The following is a 27,648-nucleotide window of genomic DNA, read 5'->3' on the forward strand; positions in this document are numbered from 1 at the left end:
TCTTTGGAATATCACTTGCGTTTTTTTCTCAACTTTTTTTTCACCGCGCGGAGCCTCGAGCTTGCTAGAGAAAGGAAGTAGCTAGCAGCAAACCATAGAATCATTGTAGTCAACTCGCGAAGTCAGGCAGTAGACTTGAAATGATGTACGATTGAATTTATTTTCCCACATCAAAGTTACAGTATTTGGGTAAGATTGCCATTGAAAATAGGTATACTACATTGTAGATAAATAACTTTGCGGCATGCTTCTAAAACGTTTTGTGATTAGCTACTATAAGCATATGTTTAGTGCTCGATTCTGAACGGCAACGTCCTTAGCTATGCTAACGTTAGCTGGAAGTATTTGGTTGGTTATCCAGTTTTGATTTCATCAAAAAGGGAACTACAAAAGAGTATTTCGGAATTATCTATCAGTTGTATGCGGGAAATACAATAAGGAGTCATCTCAGACAATGAGAAAAACAACTGAACAAGGTAAGATACATTATTAGAGTGCTTGTTTTGAACAAAAGTTTGTAAAGGAACAGATCATGAAAGCTGGGAAGCTGATATTAGCCAGAATTGTTGTACAGTATCCAAATAATTTGTTGTAGGAGTTTTAGTGCGCAAAGTATCTTGACAGTCATCTTTTTTTTCATAATATTAGCTAACAGATATTTCACTGTTTACAGTTCACTGATGTCTGATAATTCTAGTTACCTTATTGTCTACGTCCTCTCCCAAATAGATACGAACGTATCATGTCACTCATTCAGAACTTGAATCTGCCTAATTTTCTTCCTGTCCTGACGAATTGTGTTGCAGCAGCTAGATATATATCCACTGACTGTATGGTTGACTTTGGAACGAGCAACATCACACTTAGAATGCTGAATAGCTTTAGAATGTTGCATTTTGATTCTTATTCCATTGCTATTCCATCAGCCAGACAAGTTGGTTTTAAACTAAACAACAATACCCACATGTCACTTATGCATTCTGATAACCAGTGGGGTGGGTATCATTTGTGGAACATTCCAACAGGAATCTGTTCCAAAAACGTTGTAAAGCACAAGGTTGCCAACAAACAACGCATACAAAGTAGCATGATCGATTCACCTAGCTAACTAGCTGACAAATGGGTATAAACTCACCACGTAGATTATTCTTAATATATATATATATTTTTTTAAAGTCTACCAGAGTGAGGACAGACTTTTGGAATGAACGTGGTGAGTGAAAAACTTTCAATAAATAGCCCACTCCCTTCTCAGTATCTTATTCTGCCGCTATACAATGTGTTGTTTGTTGACAACCTTGTTATTTACAACGTTTTTGGAACAGATTCCTGTTGTAATGATCCACAAACTATACCCACACTAACCAGTGCTCGTGCTCATTGTCTGAGTGTACACATATACAAACAAGCGTAGTCTACAGACTTTTTATTGCACAAATGGGACATTTTGGAGCAAAAAAGAGTAGGTGAGCCAAACTTCATAGTTAAAGAAATTTAGTCCCATGTTCTTTCACCTCCACCCAACCACATGTTGCCAAAATGCTCCACAGCACTGTAAGTACATTAGTAATATATGAGCTGTGGAAAAACCTGTAACTGAAAAGACCAAATAAGAACAGTAAAATTAGGTGTAGGTTTAGCTGAAACGTCTGTCATTCTTGGTGTTGTTTCCAGTGTCAAATGTGGCAAGTCATTTCCTCCTGATGAAATAATGTATCTACACTTCCCTCTCTTGAGCTGCTCTGTTTGCCATATGTCTGCATTAGTGGACCTAACCAATTCAACTACTTTGTTGAGAAATTCCTGTGCTGAACAAGATACAGCGGCCATTTCAGCCCCTAACTCTGTCATAGTAAACGTGGTTGCGGAACAGGAAACATATCTAATAAATATAGACTTCCGTAGCTGACTCAAATGCCTTAGAATGCTAGTTACAGACATGACATACACTACCATTCAAAAGTTTAGGGTCACTCAGAAATGTCCTTGTTTTTGAAATAAAAGCAAATTATTTGTCCATTAAAATAACATCAGCCAGAGTTCTCTGTCCAGAGTCTGTTCTTTTACCCATCTTAATCTTTTTATTGGCCAGTCTGAGATATGGCTTTTTCTTTGCAACTCTGCCTAGAAGACCAGCATCACAGAGTCGCCTCTTCACTGTTGAAGTTGAGGCTGGTGTTTTGAGGGTATTATTTAATGAAGCTGCCAGTTGAGGACTTGTGAGGTGTCTGTTTCTCAAACTAGACACTCTAATGTACTTGTCCTCTTGCTCAGTTGTGCACCGGGGACTACCACTCCTCTTTCTATTCAAATCAAAGTTTATTTGTCACGTGCTCCGAATACAACAGGTGTAGACCTTACAGTGAAATGCTAACTTACAGGCTCTAACCAATAGTGCAAAAAAGGTATTAGGTGAACAATAGGTAAGTAAAAAGACAGTAGCGAGGCTACATACAGACACCGGTTAGTCAGGCTGATTGAGGTAGTATGTACATGTAGATATGGTTAAAGTAACTATGCTTATATGATGAACAGAGAGTAGCAGTAGCGTGAAGGGGTTGGTGGGTGGCAGGACACAATGCAGATAACTCGGTTAGCCAATGTGGGGGAGCACTGGTTAGTCAGGCTGATTGAGGTAGTATGTACATGAATGTATAGTTAAAGTGACTGCATGTATGATAAACAGAGACTAGCAGCAGCGTAAAAGAGGGGTTGGGGGGGGGCACACAATGCAAATAGTCCGGGTAGCCATTTGATTACCTGTTCAGGAGTCTTATGGCTTGGGGGTAAAATGGCGCAGGAAGAAATGGCAGCAGTTTTACGGGCGCCCAACCAATTCTGCTATTATGTGTATTTTTCGCGTTATTTGTAACTTATTTTGTACATAATGTTTCTGCAACCGTATCTTACAGCAAAAAAGAGCTTCTAGATATCAGGACAGCGATCACTCACCTCGGATTAGACAAAGATTTTTTCTTCAACAAGCAAGACGCACAGGACATTCTCCAAACACCCGACAGGGCCAACATCCACATTATTTGCAAGAGGAAGAAACGCAAGTACAGGGGACACAGAGCGGGATGCCTTGTGAGGACCCGCAGAAGGCGAGTGGGAAAGCTGCCGTTACCGTCCATATTACTCGCCAACGTGCGGTAACGGACAACACGAATATTCTACCGACGGGACATCAAAAACTGTAATATCCTATGTTAAACGGAATCGTGGCTGAATGACGACATGGATATTCAGCTAGTGGGATATACACTGCACCGGCAAGATGGAACAGCACACTCCGGTAAGACGAGGGGGGCGGTCTGTGCATATTTGTAAACAGCTGGTGCACGAAATCTGAGGAAGTCTCTAGATTTTGCTCGCCTGAATTAGAGTATATTGTGATAAATTGCAGGCCACACTACTTGCCTACAGAGTTTTCAGCTATACTTTTCGTTGCTGTTTATTTACCACCAAAGACAGATGCTGGCACTAAGACCGCACTCAGTCCGCTGTATAAGGAAATAAGCAAACAGGAAACCATTCACCCAGAGGCGGCACTCCTAGTGGCCGGAGACTTTAATGCAGGGAAACCAAATGTCTATCACCATGTAAAATGTGCAACCAGAGGGGAAAAAATTCTAGATCACCTGTACTCCATACAAACCTCTCCCTCGCCCTCCATTTGGTAAATCCGACCACAACTCTATCCTCCTGATTCCTGCTTACAAGCAAAAATTAAAGCAGGAAGCACCAGTGACTCGGTCTATGAAAAAAGTGGTCAGATGAAGCAGATGCTAAACTACAGGACTGTTTTGTTATCACAGACTGGAACATGTTCCGGGATTCTTCCGATGGCATTGAGGAGTACACCCCTTCAGTCACTGGCTTTATCAATAAGTGCATCGAGGACGTCGTCCCCACAGTGACTGTACGTACATACCCCAACCAGAAGCCCTGGATTACAGGCAACATTCGCACTGAGTTAAAGGGTAGAGCTGCCGCTTTCAAGGTGTGGAACTCTAACCCGGAAGCTTGCAAGAAATCCTGCTATACATATACCTGTAGTATATACTCTGTCTATGCACACTAGGTAAGACCTGGACGGACCATCCCCTGTATTTTGGTTAGTGCGCCAGGTGGTGCTAGTTAGGTAGGTAGTTAAGGTAGGAGAGGGGGCTTTGCCATTTACTTTCGTTGCTTTGGTTCCGTTCAGCCCCCTTTCCCCAAATTTACTGTGTGAAGGAATAATTTCCTAGTAAACGGTAAATTCTCTGCCTTTTGTCATCCTTACTCGCACCTACAGTCCCATACCTCTTTCACTCCACGGGGAGTTGAGTTGTAGCAGGGTGTTGCGTTCCCTCTTCCAAGAGGCGTACGTAACACCTGCGATGAACCATCAAACAGGCAAAGCGTCAATACAGGGCTAAGATTGCATCATGTTACACCCGCTCCGACGCTCGTCTTATGTGGCAGGGCTTGCAAACTATTACAGGCTACAAAGGGAAGCACAGCCGCGAGCTGCCCAGTGACACGAACCTAACAGACGAGCTAAATCACTTCTATGCTCGCTTCGAGGCAAGCAACACTGAGGCATGCATGAGAGCATCAGCTGTACCGGATGATTGTGTGATCATGCTCTCCGTAGCCGACGTGCGTAAGACCCTTCAACAGGTCAACATTCACAAGGCTGCGGGGCCAGACGGATTACCAGGACGTGTGCTCCGGGCATGTGCTGACCAACTGGCAGGTGTCTTCACTGACATTTTCAACATGTCCCTGATTGAGTCTGTAATACCAACATGTTTCAAGCAGACCATCATAGTCCCTGTGCCCAAGAACACTAAGGCATCCTGCCCAAATGACTACAGACCCGTAGCACTCATGTCCGTAGCCATGAAATGCTTTGAAAGGCTGGTAATTGCTCACATCAACACCATTATCCCAGAAACCCTAGACCAACTCCAATTTGCATACCGCCCAAACAGATCCACAGATGATGCAATCTCTATTGCACTCCACGCTGCCCTTTCCCACCTGGACAAAAGGAACACTTATGTGAGAATGCTATTCATTGACTACAGCTCAGCGTTCAACACCATAGTACCCTCAAAGCTTATCACTAAGCTAAGGATCCTGGGACTAAACACCTCCCTCTGCAACTGGATCCTGGACTTCCTGACGGGCCGCCCCCAGGTGGTGAGGGTAGGTAGCAACACATCTGCCACGCTGATCCTCAACACTGGAGCTCCACAGGGGTGCGTACTCTCTGTTCACCCACAACTGCATGGCCAGGCACGACTCCAACACCATCATTAAGTTTGCAGACGACACAACAGTGGTAGGCCTAATCACTGACAACGATGGGACAGCCTATAGGGAGGAGGTCAGAGACCTGGCCGGGTGGTGCCAGAATAACAACCTATCCCTCAACGTAACCAAGACTAAGGAGATGATTGTGGACTACAGGAAAAGGAGGACCGAGTACGCCCCCATTCTCATTGACGGGGCTGTAGTGGAGCAGGTTGAGAGCTTCAAGTTCCTTGGTGTCCACATCACCAAAAAACTAAAATGGTCCAAACACACCAAGACAGTTATGAAGAGGGCACGACAAAGCCTATTCCCCCTCAGGAAACTAAAAAGATTTGGAATGGGTCCTGAGGTCCTCAAAAGGTTCTACAGCTGCAACATCGAGAGCATCCTGACTGGTTGCATCACTGCCTGGTACGGCAATTGCTCGGCCTCCGACCGCAAGGCACTACAGAGGGTAGTGTGTACGGCCCAGTACATCACTGGGGCTAAGCTGCCTGCCATCCAGGACCTCCACACCAGGCGGTGTCAGAGAAAGGCCCTAAAATTGTCCAAGACCCCAGCCACCCCAGTCATAGACTGTTCTCTCTACTACTGCATGGCAAGCGGTAACGTAGTGCCAAGTCTAGGACAAAAGGCTTCTCAACGGTTTATTATTGTTTGAGCCAGTTTGCGCTGTTCTGTGAAGGGAGTAGTACACAGCGTTGTATGAGATCTTCAGTTTCTTGGCAATTACTCGCATGGAATAGCCTTCATTTCTCAGAACAAGAATAAACTGACGAATTTCAGAAGAAAGTGCTTTGTTTCTGGCCATTTTGAGGCCATTTTTTTTCTTCTCAAACTATAGCCTTATTGATGTTCATTTAGTATAGCCTACTTCATGGGATTGGGCTGCTTTCTCTCACAACCTTGAGTGTAGGCTTGTTGTGGTTTCATGTTTTTAATCATGCAGAAATACATGTTTATTTTTGGATAATGACTTTCAGAAGAGGTTTTAAGCGAAGTGATGTAGATGCGTGGGTAAGTCTAGTGACGAGATGAGTGTGAAATCTGCCTGTGAACCATCTCTGGTTATCTTATCTCCCAAGCCCTTTCCTGAAGGTGTCTGTCTGAGTTTCTGATGATGACTCACGCCCTCACACAGCTACTTTGTGAAATTAGGTCAGAGAAAGTTTATTAAAGTAGGCCTATCCTAACATGATACATGTTCACTTTTTGAGCTTGGCTTAGTCGATTGAAACCATTCCGATTAATAGGCATTCATAGTAACACTTGGAATGTGGAGCAGGATTTGTAGCCCAGTGCTGGCAGTGCAGTGTGCTCTGTTACAAATCCTAATGAGTCCCTCTGCTCATCCAGGGTCAGGTTTTTGAAATCTCCCAAATGGTTAAGGATAGGATTTGGGGTTGGGTTATCTGATCCTAGATCTGTGGTTCGAGAACTGCTATCTCTAGCTAGTGTGGCGCAGGTTTGTTGCTCAGTGTTCTCTAGAAACCGTAATGAGTCCCTCTGCTCCCGGGTCTGTTTATATGCTGCCTAGTCTACCTGTGGAAAGTAGTCAAAGCCACCCGCTGTCCCATGATACTGTAAAACAGAGGCTCGATAGAGTTTCCATGCCACTGAATAACTATCGTAGAAGATTTAAGGACTTGTGCTCACTGTAAGAGAAATAAGCTAGGCCAAGTTGTAACTTTATTTTGGCTGCTTTGAAAACACGTCTAATAGAAACTTGTTAAATCAGTAGAGAAATGAGAATGAATTAGCCAAAATGTACTATTTGATAACGTTGCTGAGGACATTTCTTGGCATGAAGGTTGTGGAGGCCTCTGTTTTTCGGGGAGGCGGTTTTCTGCCTGTGTGTTTCCAGTTGAAGAATACTGGGATGGGCAGGGAGCATAGAATGTAAAAAAAATAATAATATAGACGAAGCCATCGATGACGTCACCCCGTTGTTTCCTATGAGAATGTTCAGTGGTGCATTTGATGATCAGGAAATGTCATTTCAGCATGTCACCATTTTGCTACATGGAGGAGTTTTTGGAAACATTGCATGCACAGTTTAAGCTAGTCTAGGATGTGACATTGCAGGTTAGCTCAGTGCTGCCCCCTCTCATGGAGTACCTTAAGTGGAAGGCCAACCGAGCTACTGCAGGCTGCAAATATCAACTCAATTATCTTTATAACCTTTGTCTGTGTGTGGTTTTAAAGTAATCCGATCAAGGACATACAGTCACCAGTCAAAAGTTTGGACACACCCACTCATTCCAGGGTTTTAATTTATTTTACTATTTTCTTCATTGTAGAATAATAGTGAAGACATCAAAACTATGAAATAACACATGGAATCATGTAGTAACCCAAAAAGTGTTAAACAAATCAAAATAAATGTCATATTTGAGATTCTTCAAAGTAGCCACCCTTTGCCTTGACAGCTTTGCACACTTTTGGCGTTCTCTCAACCAGCTTCATGAGGTAGTCACCTGGAATGCCTTTCAATTAACAGGTGTGCCTTAAGTTAAGTTGTGGAATTTCTTTCCTTAATGCGTTTGAGTCCACATTATGGCAAGAACAGCTCAAATAAGCAAAGAGAAACAACAGTCCATCATTACTTTAAGACATGAAGGCCAGTCCATACCTTTGAAAGTTTCTTCAAGTGCAGTCACAAAAACCATCAAGTGCTATGATGAAACTGGCTCTCATGAGGAGGCTCTCACAGGAAAGGAAGACGCAGAGTTACCTCTGCTGCAGAGGATAAGTTCATTAGAGTTACCAGCCTCAGAAATTGCAGCCCAAATAAATGTGTCACAGAGTTCAAGTAACCACTACTAAAGGATACCAATAATAAGAAGAGACTTGCTTGGGCCAAGAAACATAAGGAATGGACATTAGACTGGTGGAAATCTTTCCTTTGGTCTGATGAGTCCAAATTTGAGGTTTTTGGTTCCAACCGCCATGTCTTTGTGAGATGCAGAGTAGGTGAACGAATGATCTCCGCATGTGTGGTTCCCACCCTGAAGCATGGAGGAGGTGTGATGGTGTGGGGGTGCTTTGCTGGTGATACTGTCAGTGATTTATTTACAATTCAAGGCACACTTAACCAGCATGGCTACCACAGCATTCTGCAGCGTTAAGCCATCCCGTCTGGTTTGCGCTTAGTGGGACTATCATTTGTTTTTCAACAGGACAATGAACAAAAACACACCTCCGGGCTGTGTAAGGGCTATTTGACCAAGTACAGCGATGGAGCGCTCCATCAGATGACCTGGCCTCAACCCAATTGAGATGGTTTGGGATGAGTTGGACCGCAGAGTGAAGGAAAAGCAGCCAACAAGTGCTCAGCATATGTCGGAACTCCTTCAAGACTGTTGGAAAAGCCTTCCTCATGAATCTGATTAAGAGAATTCCGAGTGTGCAAAGGGTGGCTACTTTAAAGAATCTAAAATATAAAATATATTTTCATTTGCTGAAGACCTTTTTTTGGTTACTATATGATTCCATGTGTTATTTCATAGTTTTGATGTCTTCACTATTATTCTACAATGTAAAATTAAAGAAACTTTTGACTGGTACTATACATCTGGTGAAATAGAATAATATATTGGTTCCATGATTGTGTACAAAAAAAACATCCACGAATATTGACCATAAAGTTCGCCATTTCACAATTCACTATAATCGGGGTTCCTGGAAACGATGCCTGCAGTACCATGGTCGGCCTTCAACTTAAAATCGTCTATGTGAGGGGGCAGTCGTTCTCCCCTGGCTGGGATCAAGGAGTGTTCCTTTGTTAGTGTAGTTTACCTTTCTGCTGCTTTTCGACTGTAACACCAGTGTTACACTTGTGTACACACCCTTATGTTATACTAGGGAAATTGTGTTTCCATAGCTAGGGCTGACAGTGAGGCCTTGGGAAGTGCATAATCAACAACCTCTGCATAATGAAAACAGTTGCTTTGTGAGAAGGTGTTAAAGTTCACAGTTAGCCGTTGTTACAAAAATGTAAATGTTAGCTGAAAAGTACCAGTGACCTGGCTTTGATCCCAAGTGAGAGCACGTCTGCCGGTGCCAAGGCCCAGTGAGGCATGGGTGCCAGCCTACGTAGATTGAAATGCTCAAGTCTGAGCCTTTTGGGTCATACACTGGGGTAAATCCTGTATGGAAATGCTTTGTCAGTTTACTCACCAAGCAACTCATTCACTGTCTCTAGTTTTCAAAAGGATGACGACAAGTTGTCATTATGTAGGCGTATTACAGTGGTGCACTCCGATAAGAATAACATCTGTCCCGATTTTAGATTTTCATTCATGCCAATGACAGAATGAGTTCTTCTGTACCACCATGATTTTTTAAACACTGTAACAATTGGTTCTTTCTTATAAGCTCATCAGGGTTCCCTGAACTGATATTTTCTGAAAAGCTTGTCCAATGTAGGCTAGGATATGGAGTTGCAGGTTTTGGTCCCAGGTCCTCTGTCTGTATGTCTGTGATTGACTGGGGCTTTGATCAGAGCAAGTCTTTAATCCAAAGGAGCCCTGCCTGCAGAAAATTGACAGGAATGCTCCTGGGTGTGTCATCTTGTGGGGAGAGCGAAGAAAAAGAGCTTTGAATTCTGTAGCGAGCAGCTAACCGAGCTATGCGCTACTATTTGTGATGTGCGTTTGGTACAAACGTATGGAAAACACTTAGGATAGAAGGGAAACTGATTGCTTGGAAGGCACTCCACATTCTTTCTGGCAACTCTGATCTCTCAATGTGGGCAATCCTGAGTTTATTGTAACTTTATAAATAGCTGTAATTACAGTGTATAGTGAAAAAGGCAGACTGGCAATTTGAAGATGGCCTAAATTTGTTTGGTGCTGTTGTGCTTAGCCTTCATTCAGCTCACCACAGCCATCATAAAATAACATACTCAAAGTGAAACATAATGAAATCATGATGATCAAAGACTAAACAATATGTTTTAGCTGGAGATTTGGTGTAATGTTCACCCACACAATGCAACAACCTTCTAGCACAGGATGACATGAAAAGTGTGTGCTGTCAGAGTCATGGACAGATGACTGTGACATTTTTAAAAACCACTTGTTGCATCATGCACATCAAACGACCTATGCGCAAGATCGCATAGGCTTAGACAAGGTCATAATATGCACTTTCAAAGACCACATCACAGGTTTACGGGCAGCCCCTGTAGATGTTCCCTCGTTGTTTGTCCCAGACAGGGAGGAAGGGATACAGCTACTTGAAGTGCTTTTAAAGGGTATCTCTCAACCCCAATTTCAGCCTTTGCCCAAAATGCATTCAGTTGAGAGGTTGTAGGTGGAGGGAATTGCTCATAAATATTCATTTTGTTGGTGGGTAAAAGTAGTTGTACCTGATCCCAACACTTTCTCACTAAAGCATATTTACCAGAAGTCCACTGGCACACTGATAATAAAAGTATGTGCATTGCGATCAGACATGGCTCTGGACAGTTATCTCACAGTGGTAAGGCGCTGAGTTCCAGATGTCTATTGCCACTTCCGGAGTAAGTTTGAATCCCCCATAGGGCGTAAAAACACATCTTTGAAATGTGGCCTCACATTTATTGTGGAAGCAAAGTGCAATCATCACCTTAAGAATTAGGATTAGCGGCTCAATTCAATCCAACCCGCAAAGCAGTATTTACTCAGTAGTTCTTTTTCAAATGGTCAAATTACTAACAGATTGGTCTTGGGTACTGTATAAAAACCTACAACTACTACCAGGGCGACCCCTCTCACAGGTATGCTTTCACTTTTTAGAATTAGAAGTGTGTGGGCACAGGATGAATATTATAAATAAAGGATTTGAAGAAAATTTAAATAATCTCTGCCCCATGTGGGATTAGAACTCATAACCATTGAACTGAGACCACTATTTTAGCAGACTGCACCACCAATCAAATCAATTGTTTTGTCACTTGCACCGAATACAACAGGTGTAGTAGACCTTGCAGTGAAATGCATACTTACAAGCCCTTAACTAACAATGCAGTTTTAAGAAAATACCCCCAAAGAAGTCAGAAATAAGAAAAATAATGAAAGAGCAGCAGTAAATAACAATAGCGGGGCTATATACAGGGGGTACCGGTACAGAGTCAATGTGCGGGGTCACCGGTGTCAGAGTAATTGAAGTAATATGTACATGTAGGTAGAGTTATTAAAGTGACTATGCATAGATAATAACAGAGTAGCAGCAGTGTGGGGGGTGGGGGGGTTGCAATGCAAATAGTCTGGGTAGCCATTTGATTAGCTGTTCAGGAGTCTTATGGCTTGGGGGTAGAAGCTGTTTAGAAGCCTCTTGGACCGCTTGCCGTGCGGTAGCAGAGAGAACATTCTATGACTAGGGTGGCTGGAGTCTATGACAATTTTTAGGGCCTTTGACACCGCCTGGTATAGAGGTCCTGGAAGACAGGAAGCTTGGCCCCGATGATGTACTGGGCTGTTGGAGGCTGAACAGTGCCATACCAGGCAGTGATGCAACCGGTCAGGATGCTCTCAATGGTGCAGCTGTTAAACCTTTTTGGGGATCTGAGGACCAATGAGGGGGAATAGGTTTTGTCGTGCCCTCTTCACAACTGTCTTGGTGTGCTTGGACCATGTTAATTTGTTAATGTGGACACCAAGGAACTTGAAGCTCTCAACCTGCTCCACTACAACCCCGTCAATGAGAATGGGGGCGTGCTTGGTCCTCCTTTTCCTCTAGTCCACAATCATCTCCTTTGTCTTGATCACGTTGAGGGAGAGGTTGTTGTCCTTGCACCTCCTCCCTAAAGGCTGTCTTTTCATTGATCAGGCCTACCACTGTTGTCATCAGCAAACTTAATGATGGTGTTGGAGTCGTGCCTGGCTGTGCAGTCATGAGTGAATAGGGAATACAGGAGGGGACTGAGCACGCACCCCTGAGGGGGACCCCGTGTTGAGGATCAGCGTGGTGGATGTGTTGATACCAACCCTGACCACCTGGGGGCGGCCTTTCAGGAAGTCCAGGATCCAGTTGCAGAGGGACGTGTTTAGTTTCCGGGTCGTTAGTCCCCTCAAAGCTCCTCACTAAGCTATGTTGTTGAATGCTGAGCCTTAGTCAACGAATAGCATTCTTACATAGGTGTTCCTTTTTTCCAGGTGGGAAAGGGCAGTGTGGAGTGCAATAGCATCATCGGTGGATCTGTTGGTGCGGTATGCAAATTGGAGTGGGTCTAGGGTTTCTGGGATAATGGTGTTGATGTGAGCCATGACCAGCCTTTCAAAGCTTTTCATTGCTACAGATGTGAGTGCTATGGGTCAGTAGTCATTTTGGCAGGTTACCTTAGTGTTCTTGGGCACAGGGATTATGTTGGTCTGCTTGAAACATGTTGGTATTACAGACTCAGACAGGGAGAGGTTGAAAATGTCAGTGTAGACACTCGCATGCTCAGAGTATGTGTCCTGGTAATCCATCTGGCCTTGTTAATGTTGCCTTGTTTAAAGGTCTTACTTACACCGGCTGCGGAGAGCATGATCACACAGTCGTCCGGAACAGCTGGTGCTCTCATGCATGTTTCAGTGTTACTTGCCTTGAAGTGAGCATAGAAGTTATTTAGCTCGTCTGGTAGGCTCGTGTCACTGGGCAGCTCTCGGCTGTGCTTCCCTTTGTAGTCTGTAATAGTTTGCTAGCCCTGCCGCATCCGACGTGCATCGGAGCCAGTGTAGTACAATTCGATCTTAGTCCTGTATTGAAGCTTTGCCTGTTTGATAGTTTGTTGGAGGGCATAGCGGGATTTCTTATAAGCTTCCAGATTAGTGTCCCGCTCCTTGAAGCAGCAGCTCTACCCTTTAGCTCAGTGCGAATGTTGCCTGTAATCCAGGGCTTCTGGTTGGGGTATGTATGCACAGTCACTGTGGGGACGGCGTCCTCGATGCACTTATTGATAAAGCCAGTGACTGATGTGGTGTATTCCTCAATGCCATCGGAAGAATCCCGGAACATATTCTAGTCTGTGCTAGCAAGACAGTCCTGTAGTTTAGCATCTGCTTCATCTGACCACTTTTTTTATAGACCAAGTCACTGGTGCTTCCTGCTTTAATTTGGCTTGTAAGCAGGAATCAGGAGGATAGAATTATGGTCAGATTTGCCAAATGGAGGGCGAGGTAGAGCTTTGTACGGGTTTCTGTGTGTGGAGTAAAGGTGGTCTAGAATATTTTTCCCCTTTGGTTGCACATTTAACATGCTGATAGAAATGAGGTAAAACTGAATGAAGTTATCCTGCATTAAAGTCCCCGGCCACTAGGAGCGCCACCTGGATGAGCGTTTTCCTGTTCGCGTATGGTGGTATATATCTCAATGAGTGCGGTTTTACTGCCAGCATCGGTCTGTGGTGGTATGTAGACAGCTACGAAAATACAGATAAACTATCTAGGTTGATGGTGTGGTCTACAGCTTATCATGGGATACTCTACCTCAGGCATGCAAAACCTTGAGACTTCCTTAGATATTGTGCACCAGCTGTTGTTTACATATATGCATAGGCCTCCGCCCCCTGTCTTACCAGAGGCTGCTGTTCTATCCTTCCGATAGAGTGTATAACCCGCCAGCTGTATGTTCTTAATGTCATTGTTCAGCCACGACTTGGTGAAACATAAGATATTACAGTTTTTAATGTCCCGTTGGTAGGATATACGTGCTTTCAGTTCGTCCCATTTATTTTCCAGCGATTGAGGGCAGAATAGCAACTCGTCGCCTGATCCTCACAAGGCATCCTGATCTCTTTCCACGAAACCTACGTTTCCTTTTCCAGTGAATCACGGGGATCTGGGTCTGGTGTCTGTAGTATATCCCTCGCGTCCGATTCATTGAAGAACAACTCTTCGTCTAATCTGAGGTGAGTAATCGCAGTTCTGATGTCCAGAAGCTCTTTTCGGTCGTAAGAGACGGTAGCAGCAACATTATAGCGGTGGTATAAAAAATACAATTTCTTGACATGACCTCCATTGTCATCTTTTTCCTTGTTATGATGATGTAGTTACGAATATAAATGTATTATCCTCAGACCCTACATGTTTTTTTTGTAAAAGCACATGTGTATTTAGATGTGTATTTAACGGTAAGCAACAACGTTGAATTTGGTCATGTGCAGAAATATGCCTTACTGCCTTTCGAAATGTTGTGTAACGACAGACTAGTCAAGGAAGCATCATGCTAAATATATTGGCACACACCACTTACCAAGACCAAATAAGGCGCTCTGTCACCTTTTATAGTAAGCCTTGAGGTGGTACCACCCAGCACATCTAGAAGGGAGTGTGTTTCATACCGAACCCCTCCTTTTGAGCTGACGTAGAGGAACCTTCTCAAGGTGCCTCAACTTCACGATTTCAAGTGTAATCATCGGAGGCAAAAAGAGCCAGATTTATTTCTAAAATACCAACATGTATCACTTTTGCAACAAACTGTCAAAATGAAGACCGAAATTGAAGTGTTTCACTATAACTAAGCCTAAAACATCTGTTCAATGGATTTTTTTTCTTAGATGAAAGTTACTCTAATATATTCTTTCCGGTACATTAGTGGCCAAAAGTTGAGAATGACACAAATATTAATTTCCACAAAGTTTGCTGCTTCAGTGTCTTTAGATATTGTTGTCAGATGTTATACTGAAGTATTATTACAAGCATTTCATAATTGTCAAAGGCTTTTATTGACAAAGACATGAAGTTGATGCAAAGAGTCAATATTTCCAGTGTTGACCCTTCTTTTTCAAGACCTCTGCAATCCGCCCTGGCATGCTGTCAATTAACTTCTGGGCCACATCATGCTTGGAGTTTGTCAGAATTTGTGGGGTTTTGTTTGTCCACCCACCTCTTGAGGATTGACCACAAGTTCTCAATGGGATTAAGGTCTGGGGAGTTCCCTGGCCATGGACCCAAAATATCTATGTTTTGTTCCCCGAGCCACTTAGTTATCACTTTTGCCTTATGGCAAGGTGCTCCATGCTGGAAAAGGCATTGTTCGTCACCAAACTGTTCCTGGATGGTTGGGAGAAGTTGCTCTCGGAGGATGTGTCGGTACCATTTTTTAAATTCATGGCTGTGTTCTTAGGCAAAATTGTGAGTGAGCCCACTCCCTTGGCTGAGAAGCAACCCCACACATGAATGGTCTCAGGATGCTTTACTGTTGGCATGACACAGGACTGATGGTAGCGCTCACCTTGTCTTCTCCGGACAAGCTTTTTTCCGGATGCCCCAAACAATCGGAAAGGGGATTCATCAAAGAAAATTACTTTACCCCTGTCCTCAGCAGTCCAATCCCAGCAGTCCAATCCCAGTACCTTTTGCAGAATATCAGTCTCTCTGATGTTTTTCCTGGAGAGAAGTGGTGTCTTTGCTGCCCTTCTTGACACCAGGCCATCCTTCAAAAGTCTTTGCCTCACTGTGCATGAAGATGCACTCACACCTGCCTGCTGCCATTCCTGAGCAAGCTCTGTACTGGTGGTGCCCCGATCCCGCAGCTGAATCAACTTTAGGAGATGGTCCTGATGCTTGCTGGACTTTCTTGGGCACCCTGAAGCCTTCTTCACAACAATTGAACCGCTCTCCTTGAAGTTCTTGATGATCCGATAAATGGTTGATTTAGGTGCAATCTTACTGGCAGCAATATCCTTGCCTGTGAAGCCCTTTTTGTGCAAAGCAATGATGACGGCACGTGTTTCATTGCAGGTAACCATGGTTGGCAGAGGAAGAACAATGATTCCAAGCACCACCCTCCTTTTGAAGCTTCCAGTCTGTTATTCGAACTCAATCAGCATGACAGAGTGATCTCCAGCCTTGTCCTCATCAACACTCACCTGTGTTAACGAGAGAATCACTGACATGTCAGCTGGTCCTTTTGTGGCAGGGCTGAAATGCAGCAGAATATTTTGGGGGGGATTCATTTGCATGGCAAAGAGGGACTTTGCAATTAATTGCAATTCATCTGATCACTCTTCATAACATTCTGGATTATATGCAAATTGCCATCATACAAACTGAGGCAGCAGACTTTGAAGATTAATATTTGTGTCATTCTCAAAACTTTTGGCCATGGCTGTACATTCATAAATAATGACCGGTACTGTCCCTGAAGTTAGCTCTCTCAGGAAGAGGGCTGAATGGACCTGTGTGTGTGTGTGTGTGTGTGTGTGTGTGTGTGTGTGTGTGTGTGTGTGGGGGACAGGATGACGGGCGGTTTGCCCGGTTGAGGATTGGTAAACTCCCCCTCCATATGTGGTCAGTGAACCAGGCCCAGAGACATGACAGGCACTCCCCTGCACCAGACTAAACCTGGCTGCACCAGTCCCAGAATCCACCCTAAACCTGGCTGCACCAGACCCAGTCCCAGCATCCACCCTAAACCTGGCTGCACCAGACCCAGTCCCAGCATCCACCCTAAACCTGGCTGCACCAGACCCAGTCCCAGCATCCACCCTAAACCTGGCTGCACCAGACCCAGTCCCAGCATCCACCCTAAACCTGGCTGCACCAGACCCAGTCCCAGCATCCACCCTAAACCTGGCTGCACCAGACCCAGTCCCAGAATCCACCCTAAACCTGGCTGCACCAGACCCAGTCCCAGCATCCACCCTAAACCTGGCTGCACCAGACCCAGTCCCAGAATCCACCCTAAACCTGGCTGCACCAGACCCAGTCCCAGCATCCACCCTAAACCCGTCTGCTCCAGAATCACTGCCATCAGTCAAGGCCACCATGCTTTCTCCCTTTCCTCTGACCAGCAGTAGAGGTCCTGGGTGTGCTTTGATTTGCTGTTTGGACCCTTAGCCTACTTTCTGATCTGATACTGAAGCCTAATGAACTTCATAATTTATAGAGCTACTGTAATTGGCACTTTTTCATAGCCGAGTTACTTGAGTCGGTGGTTATGTGAAAGGTAATGTTATAATAGAAGCAGTGAAGTGCTGCTCTTGAAGAAGAAGAGTATCAGTGGCCCGTTTCAGTGTGACAGTGTCTTCTGGAGACCAAGGCCCAGTAAACACACCCTTATAAATAAACACTGCCTTCGTAAGAGAGGAGGACAGGGTGAGAGGAGGACAGGGTGAGAGAACACAACACAGGACTGAAGAGAACTGCTCATAATGGAGCTCCCACCCACTATTTCTCCTTGATGTGTAACGGCCCTAGGGATGGGCGCAAAGGAGGGAGAATGGAGGAAAAACAAGAGAAATCAGCTAGACGAGGCCGTAACGGTGACAAACCATTCCCATTGACTGTGCCAGCTAGTCCAGCAGCACCAACGGCAGCCAGTTTGACTGAACTGAACTCTGTCTGGCTACAGAGTGAGGGGAGGTAAAGAACAGAAGGCCTTGGCGCAGTGTTGTTCAGGATTGGCCGGCATCACCTCGTTGTGTTTGCGTTTGGTCTATTTTTACCTTTTCAAGTCTGTCTGTTCACAGCTGAATGTCTCCATATGTACGTTTTTGAGTAATACTTCTGATGTGTCTGGCGGTATAGTAATATAACAGACATTCCAGCGTCCATATGGAAATGATTTTTATGGTATGTTTGGGTGTTCCACTGTGTTGGATAGGGGCAAAGTTGGGGTTTTGGATGGCGTTCAGAAAGTTTTTTTCTTTGGTGTTAGTCATCAAAACAATTTGCTAAAAGCCATTCAGATCATAGTGTGTCAGTAAAATGACAGTCTGTGGATTTTCAAGGTTAGAAAGGTGTTATCCTCCCTACGGTGCTTAGTCACACCTCAATGCATGAATCTCCACCCAAACATCACCAGGGGGTACGCCACAGTGAAGACTGCTCCAGTGCGATATAGGAGGAGATTACTCAAGACCTCCTTAGTAACAGACAAGCTCCTTATATCTACATGCTGTTATGTCCCTGTCTTTTATGGCAATCCCAGTTGAACATATGGTTTAGTCTAACGAGATGTGGTCAGGGTCTAATTGTCTGCTTGGAGTAGGAGGGAGCTGAGAGGGAGGGCTTAGCTAGGCATGGACTTGGTGCAGCAGCAGGGTTGATGGCTATTCTGGTGCCACAATGGAGTCATGTGTTTGGGAAGTGTTTTTAGAGCAGTGGCCCACATGAGTGCTCCCGCACAATATCCCTTCTGTCTGCCTCCTTGCCTCAACTGATTTCTGCCCCTCGACGCACACAGCTGCCCCCGCCCCCCTCAGGCTTATCCAGAAGAAATGCAACATTACTGAATGTACAAATATGCTCCTCTGTGATGTAGAATGAACAGTTGTCAGCTCTAGCGTTAATAGTAAGCTCTACGGTTTACATTTTTCTATGCAGAATTCCATACAGTGTACATCGCAGCCCACTGACTAAAGCCCTGGGTCTGAGCAGTTTTCCAGGGCAGAAAGCATTGGGACTCACCACCCGCCAGGATGGCCCGAGCCATGGAACACTCTGGATTTCATTATTGGAAACATGCCACGGTCTGTGTTTCATGTTGACACTGCATTGAGGTTTTTTTTTCTTCTTCGTTTTGGCTCATCAGCTTGATTGACAGCACATTTACCACCACCATTACTGCCCATGCAAGCAACCTTCTGGATGAACGAATCATCTGCTGGGATACTCATCTATTGTCTGCATGCTGGTCAAGGATGTAAACAAATTTGTGAACAACATTTTAGAGAAATAAGCTATTTGTGCATATTAAATATTTCTGTGAGGCTCTCACTTTGGGCCAAAGTCAGGCCACTGGTACTTCTCAGCTGGCATTTACATAACAAAGGCTAAACTGTAAACTTAAACACCTTCTCACAAAGCAACGGTCTTGATGATGCAGAGGTTGATTCTGCTCACCCCAAGTCTTTCGTGTCACACTCCCGATGGAAATACCTTAACACTAGAGCTTACATTAACATGAAACGCTAGCAACACACTGGTGTGGTGGAAGTCTTAGGTGGAACAGCAGCATATGGGCTGGGACCTGATCTAGCACTCTCCACTCATCTCGTCTCCTGGCACTGACACCATGTGCAGGGGAAACAAACTGACTTGGCATCTGGACTTCGTTACTGGAGCATTGCCACATGTGAGGCTATGGGGGCGCATAGCTGGGGAGCTGTGGCCAGGCCTGTTGGATTACCAACCCGCTGTGTAAATTACAAAGAAGGTTTTTATTGAGCACGGGTAAAATTGGTGTTGAATTCCCTGAAGAAGAGAGGGAGAGGTTCGATAGTCTCATCCCAGGGTCATGGTCCAGTTATATATTTTGCAAACATACGCCCTGCTGCGTACTTGCCAAACAGCCCTCTGCACGATCTGGAAAACCCTTTATGAGCACAGGGTTAGGTCTATACCTGCCTTCAAGAGATGTGAGATGGTGGCGGCAGCCTGCTACTGGCTATTTGTTTATCTATTGATCAGTTGTGCATGTTTTTGCTGTACCTAATCAGTGCAGTCAGCTGAGCATAATCACAGTCATCCCATCATTAGTGCTCTTCCGTTTGGTTTTGGTATATTCCGCTGGTTATGGAGCGGATGTCTGGCTGGTTCATTGTTCTTCGTTCCTTTCTTGTCCGTCAGCTTAGTTTTATATCAAATTGATCAAATCAAATGCAGTTGGGGATCCCTGTATTTTTTGTTCCCCTGAAGAAAGAAGAAGCAGATGTTCTTGAGCTCATGTTTTATTGTTCATGGCTGGCCAGGCTTAGGAAGCCGAGTGGCGTTGGTGGTGAGGGGGGCTGCCTAACTCGCTCTGCTGGGGAAGGAGGGGGCTGCCTGCCTCGCTCTTTTCTGCTGGCCTTTGAGTTTCTCTCGGCCCTGGCCGTCTGCTAGAAGAGTTAAGTCTCCGATTGAGGTGATTCTGAAACAAAGGCAGCGTTTCTGTTTCAGCCACATGCTCCAGTGAGAGACTCTTTCATTCAGGCTTTCTGGTTGCATCTGCTCTCTATAAAAGGGCCTCTGGCTGATTTACCACTGCTTGCCCTTCTCTTTGTTCCTGGGGAACAATTGCAGCTTTTCGACTGTTACACTAGTGTATGTATACCACCTATGTTATACTAGGGAAATTGTGTTTGCATAGCTACAGTGAGGACTTGTGAAGAGCAGAATCAACAACCTCTGCATAACCAAAACAGTTGCTTTGTGAGAAGGTGCTTATGTTCAGTTATTTAAATGACAGCTGAAAAGTATCAGTGGCCTGGCTTTAGCCCTAAGTGTGAGCAGGTCCGCCGGAGCCATGGCCCAATGAGACATGGGTGCCGGCCCACGTAGATGGAAACAGAAAAGCCTTTTGAGTAAAACACTGGGATAAATCCTGTATGGAAATGCATCAATTGTGTTTGGCCCCGGGCCAGCTCTGCTGCTCATCCCCATCAGGCTAGTTGCTAGCTGCTGATGGATGCCCCCCCCTCAATCAATCAATCAATCAATCAATCAATCAATCAATCAATCAATCAATCAAATGAATTCATAAAGCCATTCTTACATCAGCTGATGTCACACAGTGCTGTACAGAAACCCAGCCTAAAACCCCAAACAGCAAGCAATGCAGGTGTAGAAGCACGGTGGCTAGGAAAAACTCCCTAGAAAGGCCAGAACCTAGGAAGAAACCTAGAGAGGAACCAGGCTATGAGGGGTGGCCAGTCCTCTTCTGGCCTCAATGGCCCTCATCTCCTCTTCCTGCAAAGGAGAAGTAGGTGGTCTGCTGGAAGATATCCATTGAGTGGACAACACATTAGGAACACCTTCCTAATGTTGAGTTGCACCCCCCCACCACAAGGTGTGAAATGCGTTGTGCGCCTGGCACCTACTACCATACCCTCTTCAAAGGCACTTCAATCTTTTGTCTTGCCCATTCACCCTCTGAATGGCACACAATCCTTGTCTCAAGGCTTAAATCCTTCTTTAACCTGTCTCCTCCCTTTTATCTTCACTCATTGAAGTAGATTTAACATGTGACATCACTAAGGGATCATAGCTTTTGTACTGGTCAGTCTGTCATGGACAGAGCATGTTTTGTACACTCAGTGTACTCTTCCTCTGAGACTGATAGAGTTGCCGCTTAGCTAATCCTGACATCACACAAATGGGAAACCTAACCCTGACAGTCATCACAGCATGACAAGCATTTGTATTATTTCCTCTGCCCCTCCCACTTGCCTGGTTCAAAGGGAATGTCTGCTAGCTCAGGTCTTAGGAGACTAGGCGACTCAGAATCCACTTCCTGTGGGTGGAGCCCCATAGAGCTGTGATGTGTCTGGGTTAATGACCAAATGCCTTCATTGGTCTGTCTGTGAGTCTCCGTAATGGCTCATTCACTTCCTGCCAGTCACCAAGTGGTGGCTCAGCTCTGAGCTCTGTTTTGGCAGCAACCTGACAGACGTCTGGAGTTCGCTGACCATCACAGTGACGTGCTCGTAATCTCATGGTTGTCAGCTCAGTGAGGTCATAAACCTGGAAAACAACTGGTCATAAATCTATAGCTAGACCCATTCATTATGGGATGGCATCCTCTGTATCAACGGTATGGCACTTCTAGTGTTTCCCCTATGTTTTTTTTTTCAGCAGCGGCGGCAAAGTTAGCAGAGTAGGGCTGTGGTTTTGGAGGCCCTATTGGCCAACGGAGAATTTCCTGCAATTCTACACATTTTGCTATGGGATAGAGGGACTATTTTACAGTTTCAAAGCTAGTTTCCTGCAATTCTACACATTTGTTATTTGGCTGAGAGAGAGATTCTAGTTTCAAAACTAATTTCCTGCTATTTTTATTTTGGTGATTGTTAGTTCTCAAATATGATCTTGATTTAAAAATATATTTAGCCATTATCTTTACTTTGTTCTTTATATCTGGTTTTAGTCGTTTTAAGTTTACACTTAAATATTTGTTTGTTTTAATCATTTTTTAAACAGAATTTTTGCAGTGGCAGCCACGATTTACCATATAGGGGAAACACTGACCTTGAGTGGGGTTTATAGCTCTACATGGAGTGGAAGAGTGAGTAACATGGTATAGTTGGTATTCCAAGCCAGGCTGTCGGGCGACTCGCTCAAGTCACAACGTTTCCCTATCTCTCCGTGGATCAGTTATGTTGATAAAGGCTGTGTATGTTACATGTTTGCTGATTTTTGTGCATTGCCCCATATTGAAACCGGCACCACAATGTTTTACTCATGTTTCCAGAAATGCATTCCTGATTTCCATTACACAAAGTTGGTTTGGCACTCACGTTTTGATGTACTTCCAATTAAGCAGTTATGCCATTTGTGTGCATTTACGTCTGTCTTCCTGATGTCTTTAGAATTCATTAAAACTTAACTCGAGGGCTGTTACTGAGTGTTTACTATGAAGCTAATTGAAATATTGGTCATATCACAAGTGATACAGTATTCGTTACAGTCCTTAGGATTGAAAAGCCACAGCAAATTACCCAGTGATAGAAATGTGTGGTCTTACACGAACTGGCCTAATTTACATTGCTCAAAGTGTGCTTTCATGGGGCATCATGAGATCGTAAGCCTAATCATCATTTGTTGTTGGTTTAATTGTTAGAAAATTGTTAGAAAATTATCTTTACATTTACTAAAGGTCATGAGAATATTATGATTTAGGCTAGACCTAGTCCCATTGACGATTGATGGCATAGGGGTAGCTTCACCAATAACCTACTTTTAAGGAGCTTGTTTGTTTTAATTCCTCATCTGCCTGCCGTAAGCAGCTGAAACCTGAGCTTAGCCCCAACCATGGATCCATTATCTTTGTCTCTGGAATTCTGGGCATCCTCAACACTTCCCAGAAGGTTCTGAGATAAGCTAAAGCATTAGCAATAACCCATTTTGATTGCGTTCTGAAGCCCCTCGCACAGCTTTGCGTCTCTGCTTTGAAGCCATTCTGGGTATCATTGGAAAGAGTTAAACTGACAGATTTAAACCAGACCAGCTCATTATGCAGGATAATGATAATGCAGTTTTTTGTGGTCCAATTTTGCATGCCTTGGCATTTTTTGGCTTGGATTTCTGGGGTTGTGGTCAACAATTGAGTCACTGTCTGCTGTTTTGAAGCTCTCTTTCCCTTCTGAAATGGGACCTAAATGATTCCAGAGTTTTGTCTTACTATTGATGCAATTCCCTGGCCATGCTTTGTTACTGTTCCGTCCGGGAGCACTTTATAGTGAATGTGGAGAAGATGCCTACGTTGTGTTTACCAAGAGGAAACAATGGCTTTTAATATAAGATCATGTTTTGATAACAAAACAACCTATTCCTTGGTTGGCAGTGGGACTTTTTTTGGGGGGCATGTAGGTCAGTGTTTTTGTATTTTTCACATTGAAAATCCTAACTCTTGCCTGGTGACAGCGGGGATAAATGATGGGTGTATGCGACTATGTGCCTACAGTAATAGTTCTGGATCTTGTTACTAAAGCATTGCCTCCTGCCTGCCATACAGTGATTTAGGTCAGTTTCTTGTTTCTCTGTGTGTCTGTTTGTTCACTTAGTAGAGCTACCAATGCCAAGTAATAGTAGGTTACATTATACTGGGCTATACTGATGGTGAAGACCGGAATGAAAATATAATAACTGTCAAAACCTTTTAAATAGGTCTACATTCAGATTTTTTAAATTAACTTTATTTTCATGTAGACAAACTTTACCTAATAGCCGTAGTGTTTACTAACTATTATAAGCAATTGTTTTGCTAAGTTAGTCAGTCTATTAAATTGTCAATACCACCTCTTTCCAACTGGCGTTTTGGCGCTCCAGCAGTTAAACCACTAGATGCACAGGGGTGTAGAAGCTCTAGCCTATAGGCTATGGCACTTCAGTAATAAAATCGTTATTTTCTTTTATACAATGCACGTTTTTACTGCTTGCTAGTAAGTAAATCGGTCTAATTTTAGAATAAACTCAGCAAAAAAAGAAACGTCCTCTCACTGTCAACTGTTTATTTTCAGCAAACTTAACATGTGTAAATATTTGTATGAACATAACAAGATTCAACAACTGAGACAAACTGAACAAGTTCCACAGACATGTGACTAGCAGAAATGGAATAATGTGTCCCTGAACAAAGGGGGGGGGGGGTCAAAGTAGTAAAAGTAACGGTCAGTATCTGGTGTGGCCACCAGCTGCATTAACCTCTCTAGGGTCGGCGGGACGAAATCGTCCCACCTACTCAACAGCCAGTTGAATCCCGTGGCGCGTTATTCAAATACCTTAGAAATGCTATTACTTCAATTTCTCAAACATATATGACTATTTTACACCATTTTAAAGACAAGACTCTCGTTAATGTAACCACACTGTCCGATTTCAAAAAGGCTTTACAACGAAAGCAAAACATTAGATTATGTCAGCAGACACCCATTTTTCAAGCTAGCATATAATGTCACATAAACCCAAACCACAGCTAAATGCAGCACTAACCTTTGATGATCTTCATCAGATGACAACCCTAGGACATTATGTTATACAATACATGCATGTTTTGTTCAATCAAGTTCATATTTATATCAAAAACCAGCTTTTTACATTAGCATGTGACGTTCAGAACTAGCATACCCCCCCGCAAACTTCCGGTGAATTTACTAAATTACTCACGATAAACGTTCACAAAAAACAACAATTATTTTAAGAATTATAGATACACAACTCCTCTATGCACTCGCTATGTCCGATTTTTAAAATAGCTTTTCGGTGAAAGCACATTTTGCAATATTCTGAGTAGATAGCCCGGCATCACAGGGCTAGCTATTTAGACACCCACCAAGTTTAGCCCTGACCAAAGTCAGATTTACTATAAGAAAAATGTTATTACCTTTGCTGTTCTTCGTCAGAATGCACTCCCAGGACTTCTACTTCAATAACAAATGTTGGTTTGGTTCAAAATAATCCATAGTTATGTTCAAATATCCTCTGTTTTGTTCGTGCGTTCAAGACACTATCCGAATGGTAAAGAAGGGTGACGCGCCCAAAGTTTTCGATGGGGTTGAGGTCAGGGCTCTGTGCGGGCCAGTCAAGTTCTTCCACAACGATCTTGACAAACCATTTCTGTATGGACCTCGCTCTGTGCACGGGGGCATTGTCATGGTGAAACAGGAAAGGGCCTTCCCCAAACTGTTGCCACAAAGTTGTCAGCACAGAATAGTCTAGCATGTCATTGTATGCTGTAGCGTTAAGATTTCCCTTCACTGGAACTAAGGGGCCTAGCCCATGAAAAACAGCCCCAGACCATTATTCCTCCTCCACCATACCTTACAGCTGGCACTATGCATTGGTGAAGCGTGATTCATCACTCCAGAGAACACGTTTCCATTGGTCTAGAGCCCTATTTCGGCAAGTTTTATACAACTCCAGCCGATGCTTGGCATTGCACATGGTCATCTTAGGCTTGTGTGCGGCTGCTCGGCAATGGACGAACAGTTTTGTGTTGACGTTGCTTCCGGAGGCAGTTTGGAACTCAGTAGTGACTGTTGCAACTGAGGACAGATGGTTTTTACGAGCTTCAGCACTCAGCGGCCCCGTTCTGTGAGCTTGTGTGGCCTACTTCTTCGCGGCTGAGCTGTTGTTGCTCCTAGACATTTTCACTTCACAATAACAGCACTTACAGTTGACCAGGGCAGCTTTAGCAGGGCAGAAATTAGACGCACTGACTTATTGGAAAGGTGGCATCCTATGGCGGTGCCACTTTGAAAGTCACTGAGCTCTTCAAGAAGGCCATTCTACTGCCAATGTTTGTCTATGGAGATTGCATGACTGTGTGCTCGATTTTATACACCTGTCAGCAACGGGTGTGGCTGAAATAGCCAAATCCACTAATTTGAAGTGTGTGTGTGTGTGTGTGTGTGTGTGCGCGCGTATGTGTATGTATGGAGAGGAGAGGCAGGAATTGTGCAGGAAGGGAACAGTGAAGACAGAGGTATAAGTTAATTAATATATTATTATCTAGGCCTAGACCACCTGTGCTATCGGTGACCCTAAAATATATTCACCGGAATTTACCCTTATCAATAAGTGGTCGCACAGATTTAGATAAAGCACTCTCAAATTAGTGTTCACATAACCACCCACAGCTTCACTGAAATAGATCAATGACTGATCATTAGGCTGTGGACAGGCTGATCATTAGGCTGTGGACAGGCTGCGTGCATGTTTCTATGTTCTAATGATTGTTAATTTCAGCTTCATGCCTGTCACAGCTGTCTCTATATATCCCCCTTCAAACTTTCCTCATCAATATATATGATAGGCTACAATGATCAAGCATTATCCTATAATGTAGACCATGTTTGGTTATCCTAGAGAAGGGATTTGAAGCTAGGACAAAGTTTTTAATACGTTTTTGGGAAAGAACAAATGTGTGTCCTTATGTGTCTGAGTGAGATGCGCTGCAGGTGGCTTTGATTGATTGGACCATGCGGGTGGGTGGGTATGCATGTATGAGTAAACAAATTCTCTCATTCCATTCAGAAAGTTTCCTAAAGTAGGCTTGTCTGGACTTCATCTCTTTAATCAGATAGAAACAAAACTGTTTCTTGTTGGAAGGTCAACTGAATGAAACCTAGCCAAGCTCCGTTCATGATTCATCCTATAGGATGCATAGCCTATGTTATTTTTCCACTAGTATATGATTTTTCTCTCATTACTGCTTCCTCTCTAGTCACTGAACAACATATTGCCACAGAGAATGACCACAGCAGCGTTGGTGGCGTTATGCGAGTTGTTCTGAAAAGTGGAGTGGAAAAATGCATTGGACTTGGGTCAAATTCAGAATCTCTATTTTTTTGGGGGGGAGATTCCTCTCCAATTAGACTTTTCTTCATTTGTATACTATACTAATATTTACAGGTAATAACTTGAATAATAATATGCTACTGATAATGTAATGGTAATAGTGAAAAAACACGTTTTTCTTTTTGAGTTTATGCACCAATCCCCTAACAGTCATGTAATGTGACCTTAAATTCCAAGACAGTCACAGCCCTACTCTGGGTTTTAGGCAGAATCAGATTTCCCATGAGTTGACCTTGAGCCAAAAGCTGTTGGCAACAGCTTAATAAAGCATGCCAGTCTCATCTGGTCCAAGGCGACATTGCGTTTTTATGTCGACCATGTGACTCTTGCGTTGAGTTTTTTTTGCGGTAAACCTTAAAGAGCTGCCAAAAGCTTGAGACAGTTAGTTTCACTTCTCTCAGGAAATCACTGATATCCTTGAGTTTACTGCATGAACAGTCTCTGCACTCTTTCTGCTTATGGAATATGTTTTAGGGTCCATATTGTAGTGTTACTGGAGCTTTGCCAAGGTGGAAGTTGAATCATCCATGAATGGGAAGTTGAAGTGTGTATCTGTTTTTGTTAGTGTTCAACTCGGATGCAGATGCTGAGGTGAAGA

General features: G+C 43.8%; 1 protein-coding gene across 7 annotated transcripts in view; it reads left to right on the forward strand.

Annotated features, from left to right (window-relative positions):
* The first annotated feature begins 59 nt into the window (after window positions 1-59).
* LOC100380752 (unconventional myosin-IXb) overlaps window positions 60-27,648 on the forward strand; it is a 117,269-nt gene continuing 89,680 nt past the window's right edge. For 4 of the 7 annotated variants that reach the window (XM_014149207.3, XM_014149216.3, XM_014149209.3 and 1 more), the window contains exon 1: window positions 61-476. The gene's annotated coding sequence lies outside the window, so the exon portion shown is untranslated. Of the gene's footprint in view, window positions 477-27,648 lie in introns of all 7 variants that reach the window. The other 3 variants (XM_014149215.3, XM_014149211.3, XM_014149212.3) reach the window with 1 other exon arrangement.

This window comes from Salmo salar, chromosome 16 (genome assembly GCF_965601325.2).
Source record: "Salmo salar chromosome 16, fSalSal1, whole genome shotgun sequence".
Classification (NCBI taxonomy): domain Eukaryota; kingdom Metazoa; phylum Chordata; class Actinopteri; order Salmoniformes; family Salmonidae; genus Salmo; species Salmo salar.